Here is a 5,361-nt window from a genome sequence, read left to right on the forward strand (position 1 = left end):
TTATATATCTAATTATCTTTATAAATAAATATATTAAATTATCAGCAATTTGGTTTTATCTCTCTAGAGAACCCTGTCTAACACACTCCCCAAACTGTATCTTCAGGGCTGTCTTCCACAGTGCTGACATCTAGGGAGAGAATGTCACATCTGTAGCTGAGACCAGTCCTGCAGTCTTCTCTGGAAATGAGCTGCTCTGGGCAGGAATGTTGTCCTCAAGGATTGGCACACTGGAATGAGGTCTACTCTTGCTTTCTCTTTCCTGTGGAGATATGAACAATACCCTTGGGTGGGTTAGTGCCCAAACCTCCCATTGCCGTCATTTTTCTTCCTCCTCCCCCTGACCCCCATGTGGGCCTTAAAGGCATATGAGAGGGGAGTGGGAAAGATGCCTTTCAGCACAGGTGCTATTTGTATCTCTTTTTGATGACATATGAATGTCATCAAATGAATCATTGGGTTTGGTCTGGCTCATGCCAGAGTATATGGTCCTCAGCCTGGGAATTGCCATGTGTTGTGTGCATTTTCCCTTATGCCCTTTCTGCTGCTTGAACTTACCTCAGTGGTCTCATGTTGTACTTGATCTTTTGTGCTGGCTAACTTCACTAAGTGTAATATCTTCCAACTCTTTCCACAAGATGAGATGTTTCATTGTTCCCTCACTATTTTTATGGATGTATAGTATTCCCTTGTATGTATATACCAGAAATTTTTAATCCATTCATCTATTTGATGGAAATGTAGGCTGCTTGCAAGTTTTTGCAATTGTGAACTGTGCAGTTGTTTGATCATGATCTGTTTCTTATTTCTTCTGGGTATATGCCCAATAGTGAGATTGCTGGGTCATATGGTAGCTCAATTTCCATCTGTTCTAGGTATTGCCAAATTGATTCCACAGTGCCTGTACGTAGCTACAAGATCACCAGCAGTGGATACAAGGTCTGTGGGATCTCCTGCTGTTCTCTTGATGAAGTCTCTCAATGTACACAAGTGTTTTATCTTTAGTAGGTCCCACTTATCTATTTTATCTTCCTCTGTGTGTGTATCCTTCCTTATTTCTGGAAGCCTGTGTATCCCTGTGCTGAGGTGCTTAGCTTTGTCCCCATTTTATCATTAATAATCCTGATAGTTTGCGGTTTTGCCTCGAGGTCTGTGACACACCTTGAATTTGTTTTTTTTATATGGAATGAGGTGAGGGTCTTGTTTCTGCAGACTGATATCCAGTTTTTCCAGCACCATTTGTTGAAAAGGGCATCCACTTCCCATTTGATATTTTGGGGCCTTTGTCAAAGATCAGTTATCTAAATGCTGCTGTTTTTATTCCTGAGTTTTCTGTTTTTATCCATTTGTCCAAGTATCTATCACTGCACCAGTACCATGCTGTTTTGATAACTGTGGCTTTATAATAAGTTTGGAAGTCAGGTAATGCAAGCCCACCCACTTTGTTCTTCTTGAGGATTTATGTGCCAATCCTGTGCTTCTTCCCTTTCCATATGAAGTTGGTAGTCAGTTTTTTCATTTCTTTGAAACATGATTTTGGAACTTGTATTGGGATTGCAATGAATTTATATAGTATCTTGGGCAGGGTTGTCATCATTACAATATCGAGTCGTCTGATCCACAAGCATGGGATATTCTTCCACTTGTGAAGATCCCTTTTGGTTTCTTGTCATTATGTTCTATCATTTGCCTTGTACAGATTCTTTGGTTTTCGTTGTTGTTGTTGTTGTTGTTAGGTACTATTTCAATTTATGCTTGGCTATCGTGAAGGGTATTACTTTCTTGATCTGTTTTTCTGTAATCTCATTAGTGGTATAGAGCAATCTAATTGATTTCTGTTTATTCTATCTTATTCTTCTATCATTTCCAGCAATCCTATTGTGGAGTCCTTGGGGTTCTGAATATATAAAATCACATCATTTGCAAATCATGATGATTTCACTTCTTCTTCCCCCAAATGTATACCTTTGAAATCCTGCCATTGCCTTATATTTTCACCTAAGCCCTCCAAGATGATGTTGAATGGAAGTGGAGGCAAGGGGCATCCTTGTCAGGTCCCCTTTGTCAGTGGGAATGTTTTCGTGTTTTCGCCATTGATTGTAATGCAGGGTGTTGGTTTTCCAAATATAGTTTTTATTATACTGAGGTAATTTCCTTCTACTCCTTCTTGAATGTCTTAATTAGAAATGGGTGTTGAATGTTGCCAAATACTTTTTCTGCATCTATTGATATTATAATATGGTTCCTGTCCTTTTTCTTGTTAATATGATGAATCATGTTCATGTTTTTCCCATGTTGAACCATCCCTGCATCACTGGAATGAATCCCACTCAGTCATGATGAATTATTTTTTTATATACTTTTGTATTCTATAGACCAAATTTTTGTTGAGGATTTTTGCATCTATGTTCATTAGAAATATCAGCCCGTGATTCTCTATTCTTGTGAGATCCTTGCCCGGCTTTGGTATCAGTGTTATATTAGCTTCATAGAAAGTGTTTGAAGTCTACCATCCTTTTCTATGTTCTGGAAGAGTTTGTGTTGGTTTTGTGTCAGCTCTGGCCTGAATGTTTGGTAGAATTCTCCTGTGAAGCCATCTGGGCTGGGGATTTTTTAAATTGGGAGTTCCTTAATAATCTCATTTATTTCTCCTTTTGCTATCTGTCTATTGAGGTTCTTGACATCCATATGAGATAACTTGGGGAGGTTTGTTTTTCCAGGTATTTGTCCAGGTCCTTCAAGTTACTAAATTCATTGTAGTACATTCTTTCATAATACTGTGTTATTAGTCTTTTAATTTCATTGGGGTCCATTATAATTTCCCCCATTTCATCTCTCATCCTAGATATTGACAGCTGCACCCTCCTATTTTTTGTAAGGTTTGCTAAGCAGTTAATAAATTCTGTTTATCCTTTTGAAGAACTAGCTTTTTATGGAGTTAATTTTTTCCATTATTTTTGTTTGTTTCCTTTCCCATTCGTTTATCTCTGCCCTAGTTTTTATCATTTCTTTTCTTTTGCCATTAGATGGATTTTCTGTTCCAATTGCTGAAGGTTTTGTGATAGAGTATCAGCCATAAGTCTCTCATCCTTCTTCATAGATGCATTTATTGTTATCAGACATCCTCTGATGACTGTCTTTGCTGTTCCCACAGGTTTTGGTATGATGTATTCTCATTCTCATTAGCTTCTAGAATCTTCCTTATTTTAGCTCTTATTTGGGCCAGAACCCAATCCTTTTTCAGAAGTATGTTATATAGATTCCATGTATTTGCCCTTGTTTTCTTGTTCATTCTTTCATTAATTTCCAGCTTTGTGATGCAGTGGTCACAAAAGGAAGTCTTTGTGACCTCTTTATGTTTGAGTTTACTCAAGCCTGACTTGTGCCACAGCATGTGGCCTGTTTGAAATACGTGCCATGTGCACTTGAAAATAATGTGAGCTTTTGTTTTGTTTTTGCAGTTGGGTGGGGAGAGCTCTGAATATACCTACCAGGTCAAGTTGTCTGATTGTAGCATTTAGTCCTATAGTCTCTTTGTTGAGCTTCTTTCCCACTGATATTTCTTGGGGAGCAGTGTATTGAAGTTTCCTACTATGATTATTGATCCTGTGATTTCTTTTTTCAACTTTTGAAAGATTTGGTTGAGTAACTTCATGGGTCTCTCATTGGGTGCATATGAGTTTATTATGCTCACTGGCTCTTGGTCTACTGCTTCCTTAAGCATTATATAGTGCCCATACTTAGTTTTTGTTATGTACTGCACATACAAATCAATTTTGTCAGAGATTAGAATTGCAACTCCTGCTTTCTTTAGATTGTCACTCACTTAATAAACCTTTTGCCCTCCTTTAACCTGTATTTGCCTGTGAGCTTGAGATGTGTCTCTTGCTGACAGCAGATTGAAGGGTTTTGTTTCCTAATCCAGTCAGCTAGTTTTTGTCTTTTAATGGCTGAATTCAGACCAATAACATTCAGACTAATTACATATCTTTGTGGATTCTTTGCTATCATCTTGTACCTTTAGCGTTAGGTATTTTCCTATCTCCCTCCTTTGCTGTATGTTGTGTATGTGTGGAGAGTCATTGCCTTCTTTCCTCCGTTGGTTATGTGGATGTTGGTGTTCTCTCCAAAGTGAGTTGGAAAGTGATCTTTGTAGTGCTGTGTTTTTAAAGATATTCTCTAAAGTGTTCCTTATCTAAGAAAATGCTAACATCCCCTTCTATTTTGGAGAGTTTGGCAGGGTAGATGAGTCTCGGGCTACAATTATTCTCCTTCAACTCTCTCAGGATGCTACTCCATTCTCTCCTCTTATTCATGGTTCCAGCTGATAAGTGTGAGCATAACCTTATCTGATTATCCTTATTGGTGACTGCATTTTTTTCTGTAGCTGCCCTTATGATGTTCTCCTTTTCCTCAAAATTGGATAATTTGACTACTGTATGCCTAAGTGTGTTCTTCCTGGATTCAGTCTAATTGGCATCCTCTCTGCTTCCTGAATAATTGTCGGATCCTCTTTTATTATATTGGGGAAGTTTTCTTCAAGGAATTCCCTCACTGTTTTGGTTGTTGATTTCTTCATTACATCTTGCTCTGGTAATCCAATTATTTGGATATCATTTCTCTTCATAGCCTCGTTCATTGTTCTCAGGTTTTCTTCAGCTTCTTTAATTATCTGTCTGATTATCTTTCACCTTTGTTGAATTCTGCTTGGTTGTCTTCAAGGTTGCTGATATGGTTCTCTGCTTCTTTCAACCTGTTGGTGAGGTCTTATCATTGTCTTTGATTCTGCTGAATCGTCCCTTAACTCTTGTATTTCCCTTCAGTGTGTGAACTCTATCTTCTCTATTTTTTCATGTTTCTTCTGTATTGATTTACTCATATCCTGTATGACTCTAAGAAGTATTATGAAGATTTCTTTCTTTGGTGGTTCAAAGTCTGCTTTTTCTATGTATGTCTCTAGGTTCAGTTCCTCTTTCAGATATTGTAATTCGTTTCTCTTGATTTCTTGTAGTGACTGCTGCTGTGGGTTGTAGTCTGCGTGGCAGTCTGATGGAGCTGAGATGGTATTTTGCATGTGGTGCATAGAGCACAGGGAACAAGCCCTGTTTTCTATCTCAGAGGCTAATAATAATAACTCTAAGAACTACCTGGAGCCAGCTACACCACAGTTTCAAGTTGCATCTATTGAGTCACTGGGGCTGGGCTTCTCCCTAGAAAGCGGGGGGTTTTCTATCTGGAGTGCCTAGCTGCTATTAGGGGCATATACAGGAGCTTGGCTACGGGATTTCCCCAATTAGAATTAAGATCTGCTGGCTGCAGCAGTCTCCAGGTCCCTCCACCTCCAGAAGGCCACAGAGATGT

The sequence above is a fragment of the Echinops telfairi genome, unplaced genomic scaffold, assembly GCF_000313985.2.
Source record: "Echinops telfairi isolate 266 unplaced genomic scaffold, ASM31398v2 ScPeMD7_7469;HRSCAF=8507_1, whole genome shotgun sequence".
NCBI lineage: Eukaryota > Metazoa > Chordata > Mammalia > Afrosoricida > Tenrecidae > Echinops > Echinops telfairi.